The sequence below is a fragment of the Tursiops truncatus genome, chromosome 12 (assembly GCF_011762595.2).
Source record: "Tursiops truncatus isolate mTurTru1 chromosome 12, mTurTru1.mat.Y, whole genome shotgun sequence".
NCBI lineage: Eukaryota > Metazoa > Chordata > Mammalia > Artiodactyla > Delphinidae > Tursiops > Tursiops truncatus.
Window position 1 is genome coordinate 42,636,300 of NC_047045.1, and position 18,654 is coordinate 42,654,953.

An 18,654-nucleotide genomic window follows, 5' to 3' on the forward strand; every position below is an offset into this window, starting at 1 on the left:
CTATCAAAGATATGCATTTAAATAAAAATATCAGTATTTAAATGAGTGCCCTACTTAACTAGTGGTAAATCTGGCCTTTGAAAAATCATTGTCCTTTCTAAGGACAATGTGCAAATTGCATGACAATATGTTTGGGGCAAAATCTACTTTTATCCTTATTTTTCATAATAAATTTTAAAAAGCTGATTGAAAATATGGACAGATTACATAGTCTACTACATAGTGTGCTTTATGAATGATTCAAAATACTTTAAAAATATCTTATAAAAAATATAAATAGGGTTTTGATTTGATTTTAAAACATCTTAGTGCTTAACCAGATGTTGGTTCTCTCTCAGCTCTGATTTGTTAGAGTCCTGGTTGCAGAGGGCAGCCCTCTTGTGATTCTAGTTTGTGCGTTTGGATACAGGAATAACAGGCCCAAAACTGCAATTTTATGGAAATACTGTCTGTGTCATCAGGTGAATAGTCTGAATTACATAAGAGGGGTTAGAGAAATCACTCTACTGTCTTTTGTTTTGTATTTTTTTAATCCCCTAAGTGAATTCCAAGGATTCACTAGTCCAAAATCATACATCTGGTAATGATTGGGGTGAAACTTGAACCCAAATCATCTGACTGCAGATTTTGTGTTTAGTCCATCATACCACTCACACTTCGTGGTCACTGCAAAGCCAAAAGTCCACCCCTGCAGGCACTGTGTTTTAAAGGGTGTGCATTTGGGTCTGCTATCCAAACACCAGAAAAAAAATTTTCACTCGAAGTGTCAGTGAGTACTAACTGGCTCACATATCTCTTTTTAATCCTACTGTTTCCATTAATTCAGGATTTTAAAACAACAACATGATAAATTAAGAAAATAATTATACCAATATTTCAGAATGTACTATGTCCATTTTCCCAGGTAAATGTAAAAAAATGTAAATAGATTTAAAAGCGATATAAAAATACACAAATGTAGATATGACTGTAGTGTGCTTCTGATGCGAATTATCAAACCTGAGTGGTCTCTTCTATTCTATGCTATGGTTATTTACCACGTGTTGTTATCAGTTGTCCTTCAGGGGCAGCAGTGTTGCTAAAAATGGTCATTTTGCTGCTTCGCTAAGGTTTTACAGTTTAACTGTTTCATCCCCACTTAAACAGAAGTTATGTTTAAACCGGCTACTTATTTCATACACTGTTGTCAAAACTTTTTATCTGGAAAACTAGCTTAAGGAGCTCATTCACAATACAGAAAAGAGATTTTAAGCAAAAAGATATTACACTTATGTGAAAAGAAAATTTAGAATGTGTTTAAATATCCAACTATATTTGGTTAAATACCTTTTATTACATATGTTCACATTACTGAATGTCATGTAATTTTTAAGTTATGTATACTAATAAATTTTTAATGGACTATGACATGTTTTATTGAAATGTTAATTATTGAAGCAAGATGAAAATTATAAATTCTATACACAATATAATCAGTCTGACTATGTATTAACATGGAAACAAAGTTATACATAAAAGAGATTGAAAAAAACCAAAATATTAACTAAAGGTATACCTGGAGGATAAGCTTACTGATTTTTTCCTCTTTCTATTTTTATTTCCCATATTGTGCATATATTACCATTAATTCCCAAAATCATTACTTTCATTTAAAAAGAAATCCTGTCAGATGATTCAAGATCATAATTGCTAAGTATTTGACTATTCTGGATTGTAACTTGTTGTCACTCTTCTGTCTTGAGGCATTTTATAACTAGACCACCCTGAATTGTTTTATTAATGACTTCAGATAAAGTTTCTCATTAGCAAAAGCACAGTGGAAAAAAATTTAAAGAAAAGAGCCTTAGGACCTGGTGATCTAAATATTGTGTTTGTAATTTATTTACAAATGCATAGTTTTTTTTACCCCTTATGTATGAAAATGTTCAATTGATAGCAGAAGTTACCAGAAAATAAAAAGCTTCTCCAAACATTTGGAGTTTGTCTGCCTTGAGAATTTGCCAGATGTGGAAGGGAGCCCTCTGCTGTTCGTTATATTTATTACAGCAAAATTTGATTTATATTGTTTTGTGCCCTTCCTTGAACCTGCTCAGGTTTTTAATGTTTCTGTTATGATTGTACATTTCACATAACAAAGGAAACATAAATTCCACGATGCCAGCTGGCACGGTTAATAACCCGTCAATTCTGCCCTTTTTGAACTATACCACAGCATTGGAACATCTGGTGGTTTCCAATTTCCATGTTAGAGTGGGGTTTTGACCTCTATTTCACTTTCAAATGGGTCTCTTCGGCAGAATAACTCTGCTTTGTCTATTAACTTTACTGTTCACACCCTTTACAGTGCATATGAGGCTTTAAACCTAATGCTTTAGAAGGTGATTGTGCTGTTGTCAGAGGGAGCTACACTCTCCCCTGTTCCTTTAATCACCTTTGTTAGTTTCTCTCATCCATTAACTGTGAACGCTCTTTGAATCTTACTCCGTGGGCCTTTAATTTTTTTTTAATTTCTGCATTTGTTGCATCGAGGGCTTGTCTATTCTCACAATCCTAGTTATTATGTCTAAACTAATAAACCTCTTAAGCAGTGTCATCTGCAGGGCCCTGGAGCGGGGAGCAGGGAATAGGCATTTATTGGGTGCCTGCTACATGAGCACAGTAGTCTGTATGTATATATGTATATATGTGTGTGTATATATATATATATATATATATATATATATATATATATATATACACACACACACACACACACACACACACAAAATATATACAAATATGGATATAAAAAATGTTTCTCTTTGCCTGTCTTTGTTTTCATTGTCATCAGACTATCTTCACTCCCTGGGACTCAGCTCTTGGGAAGAAGTTTCTTCAGCTACTGTGATTCTGAATTTACCCCTGTGCTTTTCTATCTCCACTACCATTATAAAGACCTCATCACCTCACATCTGGATGGCAGTTTTAGCATTTTAACTCTCTTTCTAGGCTCTAGCATCTTTTCCTTCTATCTGCTCTCCATGTTCTCATCATATCACTCTTCCTAAGGAACACTTTATTTCCCTCCTCTTTGAAAATATCTGCAATGCTTCTCTTTTTCTTACAGTTTCTGTTTCAAATATCTCTTCCTGTTATTCTAGGCCTTTAAAATTTTGACTTTTCCTTTCCATCCTAATATCCTGCTCCTAACAAGCCTATTCCAACAGGCCAGCCTTCTCATTGCCTCCTTTTCTTCCCTACACCAGACCTCACATTCCTAGCTTAATGCTTTCTCATTATGTTCCTGCCTGAAATGCTTTCTTTCTACCTGCCAAAATCCAACTCCCATTTGAAATACTATGTTTCCATCAAATCTTCTCTAATAATGAGGCAACATTGATATAACCCTTTCTCAGCTATTTGTCTGGCATTTATTATTAGCTCCACTCATTACAGTATTTTATTGTATTTAATTTGATGCTGGTGTGTACTCTCTTGGCTACTCTTAATTGTTCCTGTAATATATCTTGTCTCACTCACAAAACTGTACATTTATGAGGATAAGAATATAGTCTGATATTTCACACCAGGTACCACCCTGGGCTTAGTCAATTACTTGAACTCTCTGGAATTCATTTTCTTCTTCTGTAAAATGGAAATAATGATAGCTCTCCACCTATCTCACTTTGACACTTAAGGCTAAAATGAAATAACGTGGAGAAATGCTTCAAAGCTTTCAAACTCATTTTTTTACCACTATTATGATGATACATAACCTCCCTCCTCTTTTTTCTGAGACATCACCCAATATAGAGTCATGGAATTTCTTTCTGAGGATAGAGTTAATCACCAAAGAGGGTCACAGCCATCGTGAGGAAAGGACACTGTCTCTCTGAAGGCATATCAGATCTGCCATAGTAAAGGTTGCGTCAGTCTCCTCATTTCCCCCATCCACAGACTTTGATAGTGTCTATTTTCATTTACATAAAGGCTCTTGAAATCTTAGTTTTTAGTCTGTACTTACTGTTTATACTCTAGCAATCTGGGGTCAAAACTCACAAGTATACAGAAACTGCTCCCTAAAAGTGATCAAAGGCATTCTAATTGTTTAATCCAACCTACCCTTCAGTCTTCACCTTCCTGGACCTCTCTGTAACATCAGGTGACATTAAGCAGTTGTAAAATCAGGTTTGAATAAAGAGGGAGATGTTTCAAGGCAAGAGATCACAAAGGAAATGGCAGATTTGACTACATTATAATGGAAGGCATCTCTACATCAATAACATCATAACCTAAATAAAAAGGCAAACAAAAACTTAGAAAATATTTGCTATGTATTTGACAATCATATTAATGTTCCTCATATTAAAACATCTAAACAATATGGAAAAAGACAAACACTGTAATAGGAAAATGAGCAAAAGTCATGAATATACAAATTGCAGAAGAGAAAATACAAATATTACACATGTAATATTCAACTTCACTAATAACCAAAGTCAGTGGCCAGTTTTAGGTCCCATCTTTTTTCCTTTTGAACTGTTTCTGAATTATATTAAACTTCTTTCAAATATATTCCATAAAAATATTCTGATTAACCTGCCTGGAATTCTTCACGTTGAGCCTGAAATGGTGGGCTGTCCCCACTATGCTTGCTTGAGGGTATCAGCTGGGCACAAGCTTTCTATTTTCCAGGAATATAATGGGGCCTGTGTACCGTAACGCCAATCCTGAAAATAGCACTAGCTTGCAGTGGCATATTTACATCAAGTTATGTCATTAATAAAGTGTTTCTGCCATCTCTCATCCGATAAAGAACAGAATCTAAGAGACAGACAAAATCCTGTCAGGTCTTGTTGAAAGAGTGAGTGATGAGTTGTTTAAGAAGGCAAAGAACAAAGAATGTCTTCATTTCCATCTAAACACTGTTCTGTGGCAATATTGTAGGTTTGTTTCCTTGGTTCAAGGTTATAGAAGATCTTCCCAGTGATACAGTAGCAGCCAGACATAAAGTCATATACCATGTTGCCAAGAACTTGCTTATTGCCTTGAACAATCTTTTTCCCCCACTATATTAAAATATGCCCTGTGGGATGTATACTAGAAAAGTATGCCTTCTTTTAGAGCTACTCTTTTCAAATGGTACATACATTGCCACGATCCTACAGATGTTCTCTTCGGCTCGCATAAGCCAGGCGCCATTACTGGGTATAATGTGCCAGGCACTTTACACACACTATTCATTTAACTTTGTGACAATCCTGGAGGATATAATAGGTTTAAAAAAATTTTTTTAAACATTTTATAGAAAATAACTAGAACCTGTGTCTCAGATAAAATAAATAACTTATTTAAGGTTCACACAGCCACTAAGAGGCCTACTTGCAATTGAAATCAAGTCTGTCTGATCACAGAGCCCGTGTTTTCCCACCTTACCTCATTTTTTAATGTTTCCTTCCAGCTCTGTAATTTTCATACCATGTTCATGTTAAAATGAACACAAGGCTTACCATGTGCTTTCAGTAGTATTTGATTTGTGTTCCACGTAAAGTTCTTTGGAACTTTGTAGATTGTGAGAACTGTTTCTGATGGTTTCCACAGACTCCATAGAATGATTTACCTACTGCATCTGGAAGCATCTGAAAGTTCTTATCAATCATGAGAAAGTTGAAGACCTCCCATCCTGAAATGAAAAATAAAACAAGGCATCTATTGGGCCTCATTTGGCAGTGTGATTTTAGAGCTAGTGATGGTCACAGCAAGATGACCTGCCATATGGGAAGTTTATGTTGTATTCTGTGTTACCAGTGGGGTTCATGACAAAGTCCTGTAAAGGATTCTTGCTCGGGAATGTTCCTGAATGGTCATTATGCAATCCATATTGAGTGCTCTAGCTCAGCTCTCTCTTGGGCAGTTATCTTTAGTGTAGAGATTCTAGTGTCATTTGATTTAGTGACATTTGGACACTGTGGTTTGCCCAGTCAGGACCAGGTGGGATACAAAGAAAATTGTCTTTCTTCTTTTTCCAGAGCTCATAGTTATAAGGGGATATGCCTCTGCTGGGTTCAAATTTTGGCTTTGCTACTTGATAGCAAGTGACCTGGGCAAGTCAGTTGACATCTCTGAGTCTCAGTTCTCTTTCCTTGAATTATGATAATAATAATATCGATAGCACTTGAGCACTTGAGCTTGAGCACGATATTTGAAATAGTATACACTACAGCATCTTGTAAACTTTAAAAGTATTGGATAAAAAGACAAATAATTAAAAATGGGCAAAGGGCCTGAATATGCATTTCTTCAAATAGTACATACATACACATGGCCAATAACTACATGAAAAAATGCTCAACATCATAGTCATTAAAAATATGGTAAGATATCACTTCATACCCACTAGGATAGCTGTAGTTAAGAAGTCAGATGATAACAAGTGCTGGTGAGGATGTGGAGAAATAGGGACCCTCATGCCCTGCTGGTGGGAATGTAAGATGGTGCAGATTCTCTATAAAATAGCCTGGCAGTTTCTTTAGAGCTTAATACCATATGATTCAGCAGTTTCACATCTGGTTATATACCTGAAAGAAATAAAAACACATGTCCATATAAAAACTTGCATGTGAGTGTTCATAGGCATTATTCATAATAGCCAAAAAGTAGAAGCAACCTAAATGTCCATCAGCTGATGAATAGAAAAATAAAATGTATATTCATACAACAGAATATTACTTGACAACGAAAAGAAAAGAAGTACTAATACATGCTGTTGTGTGGATGAATCTTGAAAATGTGCTAGGTTAAAGAAGCCAGTCGCAGAGGATCACATTTATATGAAATGTCCAGAATAGGCTACTCTATAGAGACAGAAAGTAGGTTGATGGTTGCCTGTGGCTGAGAGGGTTGGGAGAAAATGGGGAGTGACAGCTAATGGGTCTGGGGTTTTTTTGGGAGAAGATAAAAATGTTCTAAAATTGATTGTTGTAATCACTGAACAACTTTGTGAATATAGTAACAACTATTGTACACTTCAAATGAGTAATATGTATAGCATGTCTGTGAATTATATCTCAATAAAGCTGTTATGTAGAAAGTATTGGGCTGACCAAAAGTTTCGTTAGGTTTTTTCCATAAGATGGCTCTAGTAGCGCTCAGTTGTTTTAACTTCATTTGAAACAATTTTGTTAGATTGTCTGTGACAGCTGTCATATAAGTGTGCATTTTAAAAACATCAAAATTGGTGAATTTTTGTGTAGCCATTTTAATATTGAAGATGGAAGAAAAAAGCAACATTTTCAGCGTATTTATGCTTTATTATTTCAAGAAAGGTAAAAACGCAACTGAAACACAGAAATAGATTTGTGCAGTGTATGGAGAAGGTGCTGTGACTGATCAAATGTGTCAAAAGTGATTTGCGAAGTTTCGTGCTGGGGATTTCTTGCTGGATGATGCTCCACGGTCGAGTAGACCAGTTGAAGTTGATAGCGATCAAATCGAGACATTAACTGAGAACAATCAACATTATACCACGCGGGAGATAGCAGACATACTCAAAATATCCAAATCAAGCACTGAAAATCATTTGCACCAGCTTGGTCATGTTCATTGTTTTGATGTTTGGGTTCCACATAAGTTAAGCGAAAAAAACCTCCTTGACAGTGTTTCCGCATGTGATTCTCTACTTAAATGTAATAAAAACATTCCGTTTTTAAAACAAATTTTGATGGGTGATGAAAAGTGGATACTGTACAAAAATGCAGAATGGAAGAGATCGTGGGGCAAGTGAAATGAACCACCACCAACCACACCAAAGGCCGGTCTTCATCCAAAGAAGGTGATATTGTGTATATGATGGGATTGGAAGGGAGTCCTGTATTATGAGCTCCTTCTGGAAAACCAAACGATTAATTCCAACAAGTGCTGCTTTCGGTTGATCCCAATTAGACCAACCGAAAGCAGCACTCAAAGAAAAGCATCCAGAATTAGTCAACAGAAAATGGCATAATCTTCCATCAGGATAACACAAGACTGCTTGTTTCTTTGATGACCAAGCAAAAAGCTTGGCTGGGAAGTTCTGATTCATCCACCATATTCACCAGACACTGCACCTTTGGATTTCCATTTATTTAGGTCTTTACAAAATTCTCTTAATGGAAAAAATTTCAATTCCCTGGAAGACTGTAAAAGGCACCTGGAACAATTCTTTGCTCAAAAAGATAAAAAGTTTTGGGAAGACAGAATTATGAAGTTGCCTGAAAAATGGCAGAAGGTAGTGGAACAAAAGGGTGAATATGTTGTTCAATAAAGTTCTTGGTGAAAATGAAAAATGTGTCCTTTATTTTTACTTAAAAACCAAAGTCACTTTTTGACCAACCCAATAGTATACAAGGTAAGTCATTATAACAATTTGTTTTATTTTTTTATTTGTCCTTTCCCGCAACCATCAGATTGCACCAATGTCTCTCAATGGCTCCAAGCTAGAGACAAAAGCACACTATAGATTTCTTGTGAACTCTCATAGTTTTTCTTAGGTAAAGTAGTTCACAACGGAATCTCAAAGACAGCCACTCTGATCTGGGTATTACTCAGGGCCTTGTCAGGGTGAACACTGAGGTTTTCAGTATTCACAAGTTACCTCCAGAGGGCCTACCATTTGTAATCAATTTGAATTTCACTGGTTTTAACAAAGGCAGGATTGTGGGAACAAATCTCTTAGTGAGAGTGAGCCTAATTGGTCACCTGTCAAGGGCATTTAAAGCCTGTGTGCACAGATCTACTCAGCTTCTCACTGAGGAAAGAGAGGGAAAATAATTACTTGTAATTATATTCCAGAATTTGAAGATTCTAGAAGACCTCCAGAAGAATCCCTTGAGAAATATCAATGATCTACACTACCAAAAATGATTTACAAAGTATTAATGTAAGGTAAATATAAAATTGGGATTGTGACAGCATTAGGTAGATTAGAAGAAAACTATGCAGACAAATTGCTATGAGATAGTGAGCAGGCCCTTCCTTTATTATCTGTTTGTAGATAAGGCCGGTGCCCTATTTTGACATTTGCAGAGCAGGTCCTGACATGTTGATACCTTTGAAAGCTTTCCTAAGTGTACATACTCACTTATGGGGGGAGACTGAATTGGTTTTGGCTAACTTATCCTGAGTTAGAATGTACATGCTGACCTATCAACTTATTTACCTTTTGGCATATTGAAGAATTTGAGTTCCTTTGACACTAACTCTATTCTGTTCCAAACACCTAAATTTTACTGGGATATGCGCTAGGCAGCCTAGTTCTTTTATAATTCCTTTCCTATTCAAAGCTTCTTCTCACTGGACAGGGAAGCTCACGGAACCAGCTGGAAACCAGGACATGTTGGATGGAAGAGAAGCAGAGCATGCAGTTGTTGGGCTCATTCTCTGATGTAAGTGAAGGCACCTCAGCTGAAGTGCCCATCAGTTATTGAAGAACTTGAGTGTTCTGAAGAGCTGAAGACAAGGCAAGGCTGGGGCAAGTCTTACTTATTCATCACTCAACAAATATTTGTTATCTAATGACTGGGAATACTAATCGGAGTGAGATTAATTTTTTGCCCTTAAGGCGTTCATGATGTATTGAGGAAGACAGACAAAAATCAACACTGTGCTAAGTGCTATGGAAGAGGCAAGGCGTGAGCGCTAACGGGGCCTGGGCTGGGCTGGGAGCAGCATGCATTCCGGGTCCCCCAGACTGAGATGAGAGGCAGGCACGCTGAGGGAGCCGCCCCCACCATCTGGTGGTTAAAACGCAAATAAAACATCTTTAATTTAAACCTTGGCATTTGGAGATGTTACAGACTGGATGTCCTTGAGTCTGAAATGCAAAATATATGTGCTCAGAGATGGAGTTTTTCCTGCTGATTCAGAGGAAGCCAGCTCTGAGCCCCAGGACGGCTTTTGATCTGAAGAGTAATCACTGTTTGTTTTCTCTGTAATCACAGAGAATTTCAGCAAAGCCTTTCCTAACAACAGCCATAGCCGTTCTTTTAAATACTCCCTGCGTTTCATATTCTCTGTTAGGTACTCTGCATAGAGTTTTTATAAAAACCTTGTAAAATAGTATTATTTTACCTATTTTGCAGAAAAGAAAATAGAGATGTAGAGAAGTTAACAATAACTTAGCTACTCAGTAAGTTTTGGAATAAAGATTTTAGTCTGTGACATACTACCTCATTATGAATCCCTGCTCTCAGTTATATAAAATCTGCAAAAATTACAATCTCTTACTCAGTCTAATTTATCAGTGCCTGCAAATTACTTCCTGAACAATATCTCTAGGTGGCTTCTAAAATGCTTTAAAATGCTTATTTTTAAGTTTATAAGAATAAGACATATAAATAATTTTTTAAAAAGGAAACAAACAAAAAGTTAAGTTCCAATTTGAGGGATAGCAGGATGAGGTTCTTATTCTGACTTTTTTTTTTTTTTTTACAAAATGTGTTACTCCCTTGAACTGCAGTTTCTTTTTCTGGAAACTAAAAAAAAGTGACTTAAATGATCTTAAACCTCTCTTCCAACTCTAAGATTCTTTTATTTTGATAAGGAAATATGACGTTTCTGTCACTGATGTGAACCAAGGGAAGACTTTTGTTATATCAGTGTGATTGTCAAAACCGGACACATTCTTGACTGAGACAGTCCAGGGGAGAAATTCCTACTGAGGACCACACTCCAAATATTGTCCTGAATTCAGAGGCATACCCATCCATTTCTCCACAGGTTGTGTAGAGGTTAGTGTGCATTGCTTGGTTTCTGATGTTTTGATGTAAGGATCTGATTTAAAAGTTCATTTCCTTACACAACAGGAGCAGTGTTTGTAGGTCAAGCTCCCAAACTCTGAAATCCTTGAACTCTCTAGGAAATATCCTGGGCATATGATTTAACTTCTGGCTCCCTAGGTCTTGAATGGAGCCATTGCAAAATACGGAACAGGGAGAAAGGACCTCACCAGCAACTCATTTTATTTCTAGACTGAATAGCATGGTTGAGAATCGTAATGACTTTTGCCAGTCGTCTTACTTCTTGATCACTACATAATTTCACTGCTTCTGCACAGCACAACTGAATTCTGAGTCTATCTGCCTCCTCTGCTCCCATGCTCCGGAGAATAAACACTCTGGATGAAAAGACATGACGCCTGGCAGATCAGGGCCACTGCAGACAATTGGTCTCCAGTCTTAGCTGGGTCCTCAGAAGTTCCTCTCAGTGCTTTTACTTGTTCAGAGTTGGCACCTTCCAGTTACCGTAATGATTTCCCACAAACTCACCAGGCTCCTTCTGACACCTTTTACTGCCCTCTGTCTCCAAAGATGATCTTGCTGTCCCTATACTGAGGACATTTAGGTCCCAGGTAAGCCCTCCATCAACCACCAGCTATGTGTCAACATGCTCCCTCTGTCCACATCCACACTGGCTCCCATGCACTGCCTTCCTATCTCAGAGGATGGCTTTCTCCCTCTCAAGTCCAAGTCCTCTAGGCCACTGACCTAAGTCAGTGACCTAAATCAGTGACCCATAGGCCACTGTGGAACTCTCTAGCATTTTATTCCTACAGTCATTGCCCTACCCTCCTCACTCTCCAACCTTCCTTCTCCACAGGTTTCTAAAAAAGTAAACTGGCTTTGAGGCCATTTCTCTCTCTAGCCATCAAGTCTCTCTTTTCTTTGAGAATATAAAATTTTCAAAGGAGTGGGCTAGACCCCTAACTCTGCTTTCTTACCTCTTACAGGCATCTGACCTTGGAACTCACCATTCCTTAACTGCTCTCAATAAGGTCACCAATAATGACCTCACAACCCAGATGCAATTGACCTTTCTTAGTCTTTATCTCTGAGGATCTGTGTGCTGCACTTGGCAAAGCTGACCACACTCTCTTTCTTAAAACACTCTATGTATTTCCTTGGTTCCTCCAACACTGTGTCCTCCGGTTCTCTCCTTAACCTGGTTGTGCTTCTCTCTCACGTGGGCTCCTCTCCCTCTACCATCACTTAAAAGTTTGTTGAAGGCAGGACTGGGTGTGAAAGCGTAAGGATTTTTGAGTTAGCTTGTCTCTTACTATTTGTGCTTCCATAGATTCTTAACCCCTCTATGCCCCAGTTTCTTCACATTTTAAAATGGGATTGATAATATTTCTCATTGTTAGGAGGGTTAAATCAGATAACACATGTAAAGTACTTAGTATGGATTTTTCATTTCAAAGAGAAAATTTAATTGTTATGAGCTAACTTAATTATATAAAGAAGCATTCTAAAATGAAATATTAGTTTTCCAGTTTGCAGTAGCAGCTCACCAATATCTTATCATGTTTTAGGTTTTTCTAACTGTAAATGTCCTAGGAATTATTTTAAAAATTAAGAAAAAAAGGTGCTTTTCTGAATTTGTCATGACAGAGCCAATTCAAATTTTTAGTAATAGAGGAATATTTAGCAAGATTTTAGGGCATCTAAGACTGTTTTAAAATAACTAGATGTCTAGTTTTGATGGCTACCAAAGATTTTTAAAAAATAAAAGTATTACAACTAAAAAGAAGATTCAAAAACATACAAAATTTCAACACATTTGAATTTCTTGAATCACAAAATTTTTATTTAACTTGTCCTTATAATTAAAGTGAGCCAATATTTGTTTTAAAAAAAAGGTAAGTTCAAATTTTATTTCTGATAAGTTAGTGCAATTACCAGAGATCTGTTGGCTCCTTTATACAAATAGGATAATAATATGTAACTGAACCAAATTAGGTTGATTTTGAACTTATGTGTGGAGGTCACCATAAATTAGAGCAAATTTATTGATTTCATGTTGTGAGGAGTTCAGAAAGTTTTATTCATGTGCTTTATTTCATGTTTCTTTTTCTTACAACCTGAAGATGAATGTCAAAAGTAAACATTCTCAGACCAGGATGGGTTGAGTTGAGTCTACATTTTGAGCGTCAGATGTCTGAATAGGTTCCATGTCTGTATCTAGAGTCCTTTCATCTTCATCATCCACTCAGTACTTAGAAATAGAACTTATGATTAATGACTGTATCTTTGTATCTGGTTTTATAGGGCCATAGTAATATGAGAGTAAGTTCAACTCTCTTTTTTTTTTTTTTTTTTTTGCGGGACGCGGGCCTCTCACTGTTGTGGCCTCTTCCGTTGCGGAGCACAGGCTCCGGGCGCGCAGGCTCAGCGGCCATGGCTCACGGGTCTAGCCGCTCCGCGGCATGTGGGATCTTCCCGGACCGCGACACGAACCGGTGTCTCTTGCATCGGCTGGCGGACTCTCAACCACTGCGCCACCAGGCAAGCCCCAACTCGCTTCGTTTTTAATGGGAGATTATTCACATTCTTACAGCTCATTGACCCACTGAGAGGTGCATCTTTTACTCCCCCTATAGGAGGAATCAGAAAACTGCATCCGTTTCTAGGATATCCCCTATTAAAAAGACAAATGAAAACAGGCAGCCAGTGGTAGGGCCATTTAGTGACTTCCTCCAGCCATCTCTGTTTCCTGGTGCAATTTAAGGTGGATGAATGGTTGCCTCTGGCTCCAGGACAGCTAACTGGCCCTGGGGAAAATCATTCTCATACGCACGCTTGATGCACACACACCCTTTAATTCTCTTTCCTGACTTGCAGCCCCCCAAATAAAATCCTGATACTGGAGGAAGCAGCAGGTTCTTTCATTGCCATCTCTGGGCTACAAGAATCAAAGAGCAAAATGGATGTTTTCCTCTGAGAACTGGCACTGAACAGAAGGAAGTAAACGACTACTCCAATTCAAGCATGTTTTAATCTCTGGAGAAGTGGGGACAGAGGAGGGGCAAAATTGGCCAAGGAATCAGTGGGAAAGTCATAAATTTTGTCTCTTACCCCGGCAACTAAGATTCCCCGTTTACAGTGCTGCCCACTCCTTTTTCTCTTTTAAAAGGGTCTGGATAATGAACAATCACTTTCTAAATTCTCAAGTTCAAAAATCTCTCAGTGGAGGAAGAAAAGGGAGTTTTCGAGTAAATCTCTAAAGGCTGGATGAATCGTTTGAAACATGCTCAGAAATTTCAAGATTCACACGCACCTCATGAATACACTGTCCTAACCTAAACTAAAGAATCTGGCAGCAAACAAATCCACAATTTTTTACCTCTTTGATACTTTATTCAAAAAGGTCAACTCATAGTCTCTATTTCTTTTAAAGAATTGTCTATCACTGGAAGATACAATGAGCAGTAAACACTATTGTGATCCACTTTTAAAAATGATGGTGCAGTTTGACCTGAACCTAACCATGAGGACACAATTAGACAGATCCAGATGGGGGGGCATTCTACAAGTCAACTGGCATGGACTTATCAAAATGTTGGTGTCCTTAAAAGCTTAAACAAGAAGGTGGTGGTGGTGGTGGTGATGGTGGGCTGTTCTAGAATCAGGAGATTTTAGAGATATGACAAGCATATAGAATGTAGACCCTTACACCTTGATTCTTGATTGTGATAATGATATTGTCACTGTGAAGAAGAATTCCTTTGTTCTTAAGAGCCACATGCTAAAAAAGTATTTAGAGCAAAATGGCTTGATGTCTCCAACTTATTATTTTTTAAACCACAACATAATGTGCAGCTGCCCTACTCTTGGAGTAGAGGGAAAAAAACATTTGAATCATGAGGAAGAAACCTCTAATTATGCTAGAAAAATGAATAAGGAAGCCAGGACAATACTTTGTTTATAACTTGCATATGCAATATGCCATACTCTAGCTGATGTGAGAATAAGGTATACACATGTCTTCTATTCCTGCTGAATCTCATTCCCCCTAGAAACCAGAAGGGCACATCTTACTCCTCCACCCCTCCCCTACATTACACAGCAGAGTGCCCAGCACAGCATTATCAAAGTTCCAATGGAAAGGAATTGAATTACAGAATGTTTTTTGAGAAAGCAGTACAAGTGGCAAAGTACTGAGTAATGGACAGAGAGGTGAGTCTTTCAGAGGTATCAAAGAATTGAGGCAGGATTTTGAAGTTATCCATCTTGCCAATGAGCTGCTGAAAACCAGTCTTTATGGACCCAGGTGCTAACTGTCAGATGGTCAAAAATGATGACCCAGCAAAATAGCAGAATGGTCAAATCTGTGACTGAGGAGTCTTTAAAAAAAATGTGAATTTATATCAAACTACCCTTGATATTCTTAAAGTAAGAAGCCCCAAAGATTTGCTTTAAAACCATGTTCAAAAACCGCCACATGTGTATATGCCCAGTCCCTAGGCTATATGACCTATTAAAACACAATGATTTTCCACCAGCTCACATAATCATGGAATTTTTCTTTCAAATTTGTGAATCAAGCCCTTAGTGTGAGTAGACAGTGAGGGAATTTTTTTATGAATAGCCTCCCTATTATCATGGTTCATGACTTTTTACAATGCAATTATTGTGGCACATATCATAACATAATTGAGATTCTAGAAATGAAAATGGGTGGTAATTGAAGGGATATAGTCAAGAAAATGCAAATGCCATTTTATTTGCAAATTAAATTAAAAATATAGTGAAGTGGGTATAGAAATTGATTGAAAAATTAATTGAGAGAAACGAACTTGGAATACTTTGTAAGGGACATCTGTAAGAAATTCCTTGCTCTAACACACTTTTTCAGAGAGTAAAACTTTTCCTGTAAGCTAAAACTTTAGTTGAAGCCAGACTAAAGACAGATCATTAGAAGATGTCAGAGTAGCTGAATTTATACTCTGAGGCCAAATGGTGAACTTGTGGACTCGCCGGGCCTGAGCAACAAGCAATAGGGAATTTTTCCAACATGAACTCCAAATCAATATTAGGCTAGAGTTTTTTGTTTTAACATTTGCCTTCTTTTCTTTCTCTCGCTCTCTCCCTCTCCCTCAATCATCTCTGTCCTTATGTTGTTTTTAAACTGCTCTTCATCATGGAACTCATAGTCTACTAGGAGAGCTGGATTATAAATGAATAATCACATTCAATAATTCGATTATTTGGTAGTAGTAAAGATACACTATTAATAATAATTATATGCTAGGATAAGTGCTCCAAAGGAAATGAATGAGGTTCAATAAGATAGTTTATCAAAGGCATGAGACTTGGGCCTGAGCCCAGGGAAAGCTTTGCAGGAGAAGTAATGTTTAAATGAGAAAGGACCCCTTTCAGGCCCGAAGAGCATTTCATCAGTACATGCTCCAGCACTGCGGGGAGGGGCTTAGCACATCATAGAACTGACGGAAGGACCGTGTATAGAGAATAAAGGGGGAGAGTGGTGGGGATTGAGACCATAGAGGTAGACAGTGTCCAGACGCTGGGCAATACATGCTGTGTGGGCCTGGGTAAGGATTTTGGTCTTTATCTTAGGGACAATGGGGATGCTCTGAAGAGTTTCAACCAAGAGGCAGGGAGTGGTGGGTGTGAGTAACAGAAAGACTGGAAGGAGGACAGAGTGATGCAGGGCCACCAGTTAGGAGGCTGTTGTTAGCAGTTGGGGCCAGAGATAACGGTGGCTTAGCCTGGGGTAATGGCCGAGGTGGTGGGAGGTGTGTCTAGCTGTGAGAGGTGAGCACCTTGGACAAGCACATGCAGAGAGGAGGGAAAAGCAGAGGCTTGGAAAGTTTCTGGCCAAACTTGTTTGAACATGATACTGGCAGGTGCTTAAAATTAGGGGTCCAAATGACATTTTGCGTGGCTTTGGCCTTCCTGGAAATTATATTTGGATCACGAGAAAGGATGAAAAACTTCCCTCTTCTACAAACGCATCTCACTCTGGGGGAGAGAGAAATCGGTGATTTTGTTTAGTCCCTTGAGCAGTGAGAGCCGTGGTGGGTGGGTGCTCACAGTTAGAGGTTTGAAGCCTTGTCTAACTCTAAGGAACTGGGTTGTTTTGAACTGTCAGATCAGCCTGCAGGAGAAAGGAATAGCTAGATTAGCTGAAGTGCAGAATTTGTGCTGAATTCTCCCTTAATTGAGGCATAGATTGTGTCTTTGCACTGTTACCTTTCCTTGAAAAGCGACTTTAGACCGTTTCTGGAAGATCTGTAGATATCAGAAGGCTCAAGAACGAGTCTTTCTTGCAAAAGTTCTTTCAGTAAAACTGGTTGCCAAAAAACAAAACAAAGCAAAACAAAACCACCCATTCCTTTGATATAATTAACTTAAAAAAAATCATGCTGGAGCCCTCTCAGTCTTTTGGATTGAGGAACAAGAGGGTAAGAACCATCACTGAACAAAATCACACGGCGGGAGTCCCCTCTCCCTTGCTCTTTTCCACACTGTGCTGCTGTGACTCCTATTTCTTTTCAGATACTTGTTTCCCAGGGACTGAATTCTTACTTACCTACTCAAGGAGTCATCCTACATTATTATTCTCCCCAGAGTAGTTTTTACAAGACCATGCCCAACATGTTAGGGGAAAAAATATATATTTGGAATCGTGGCATTTCAAGCCCTCTCCTAATGCACAGGACTTCTCAGCAGCCAGCCAACTCCTTGCAAAGCTGGTTTTACCGGGGGTCACTAATATTAGCTACTAGTTGTGTGCCAACCATGTACTAGGCACAGATTATAATTAACGATTAAATTGAAATTCACCCAGTATTCAGGTATTAGTAGCATTGGTGATTTGGTGAATTACATCCATGATGAAATTCTATTTGAATTTCAAAATCTTTTTCCCCACTGACCCACCAAAAATGCTGACAATCTCAGCTAACAAGCCTATGTGTGACAGTTCAGTGTTATGCATTGTCTCTTTCCTTGCTACTACCTCACTACTGCAGAGAAGGGACCAGAAATTAGGTACCAAGATGAAAAATAGGAGAGGATGGACCAAATATAGACTGTTGAGCTTTGAACAATTGATTTCTGATAATCCTGGAAGAGCAAATAAAACAGACCTACATGAAGATTTTCTTTTTTTCTACATGTACATAATTCAGTCATCTTAGAGTTGTGTGCTTCGGGATTTGATTTTTTAAAAAAGCCAAAACAGAATGCCATTTTGCCTGTTCTCTGTGATACCAAGAAAGTGATCACAGATTTTATAAACTGATTTCCCCTCAGTGAGACAATTTCTTGTCTAATTTTACCCCATTGTTCCTAAAATCATCGTCCTATGGATCTCAATGAATCTAACTGCATAAGTGCACATCTCTCATTTATATCTTTTTCTTATAGTCATAAAACCTCCCACAAGTGAAAGGAAAGTGACGCTCATCGATTGGTTTCCTGCTTGCCTTCAGGGTTAGAATCAAAAATATTGCAGTCTGGGGCTCCAGTTCCCCAAGGGACACGGTAGATGGCAGTGTGCGATGAAGATTCCTGCCTCTCAGCCTTGCAGGGGCAACTGACTGGGAAGAGATGGAATCTCTGGACAGGAGTGTTGTTTTTTCCAGCCCAGTCAGAGGAAGAGGTTATCCTCCTAGGAAATGATTTCCCTACATAAACTTGGTTTTGCCGAATCAGTAACTGAAGTTACTTGAACTATACTGACACCAAAGAATCTTAATCTTCTTTAATTTAAGCCTGAAAAAAAATCTGCACTTCAAAACTCTTCTTCAGTACATGGAATAATCTTTCAGTTATATGATGTGCTGACCTCCCTGTGCTTCAGTTTTTATTAATCCCTGACACAAGATCACTCTGG

The 18,654-nt window shown here is 38.1% G+C and overlaps 1 long non-coding RNA gene across 1 annotated transcript in view; it reads left to right on the forward strand.

Annotated features, from left to right (window-relative positions):
* LOC141276013 (uncharacterized) overlaps positions 1–9,387 on the forward strand; it is an 83,933-nt gene extending 74,546 nt beyond the window's left edge. The window contains exons 3-4 of the long non-coding RNA XR_012324786.1: positions 8,809–8,901; positions 9,318–9,387. This is a non-coding gene — a long non-coding RNA (uncharacterized lncRNA). The remainder of the gene's footprint in view (positions 1–8,808; positions 8,902–9,317) is intronic.
* Positions 9,388–18,654: the final 9,267 nt, after the last annotated feature.